Source organism: Pteropus vampyrus, unplaced genomic scaffold (genome assembly GCF_000151845.1).
Source record: "Pteropus vampyrus isolate Shadow unplaced genomic scaffold, Pvam_2.0 Scaffold285, whole genome shotgun sequence".
Lineage (NCBI taxonomy): Eukaryota > Metazoa > Chordata > Mammalia > Chiroptera > Pteropodidae > Pteropus > Pteropus vampyrus.
Window position 1 is genome coordinate 1,904,749 of NW_011889066.1, and position 983 is coordinate 1,905,731.

The following is a 983-nucleotide window of genomic DNA, read 5'->3' on the forward strand; positions in this document are numbered from 1 at the left end:
ATGTTCTCTGTTGGGACTTGAATCTGTGTCTGTATTAGAGTTCTCCAGAGAAACAGAACCAATAGAGGATATATCTATATATCTATACGTATATAATATAGATGTATAGCTATTTATAGATAGATAGATAGATAGATAGATAGATAGATAGATAGATAGATAGATACAGATGATATTATGTATCATGGTAGTAGTCCCGTGATCTGCTGTCTGCAAGTTAGAGACCCAGGAAAGCCGTTGGTGTGATTCAGTCTGAATCTGAAGGCCTGAGAATCAGGGAAACTAATGGAGATGTTACCAGGGCAGAGGTCCTTGCCCTTCTTAGGACAGAAATCAAGAGAGGCGGCGAAACAGTTTTGCAGATGGAAAGGTTTATTAAAGCGAAAGCTTGATGCACCAAGGGAATGCACCCTGAAGGAGAATGAATGTGACTCCCTGAGGTTTACAGGTATGGCATATTTATGGGCACTCTGAGAGTAGAGGCCATCCCTTATTTTCCTCTGGTCCCTCCCCAACACTTGTAGAGGTTTCTTTTTATTGCATGTGCGGTGTGACTACATACTACTTTAAGTGTGGGGTGTTTCATTAGCATTTTAAATCTCCACTCCTGGGCATAGTTTAAATCAGGGAAGCTCTCCTTGAGAACACTCTTGAGCCTTACTGCGCATGTGTGGTGATAGGACTGTCCCTTGTCGCTATCCTTGATGCCAATCAGGGCCGATATTCTTGTGAAACTTACCAGGCTCCAGCAGCTGACCTTTTGGACTAATTCAACAGCAAGAAGTTGCCCTCCTGTCTCACTGTAAATCCCAGTCCCAGGACAGGAGAAGATGAAATGAGATGTTGTAGCTTAATCAGTGAGGCAGGAAAAAGTGGATGGATTCCTCTTTCCTATGCCTTTTTTTTCTATTCCGGCCCTCCAAGATTGCATGAAGCCTACCTGCTTTGTGGAGGGCCAGCTACTTTATTAACCCACTCATTCA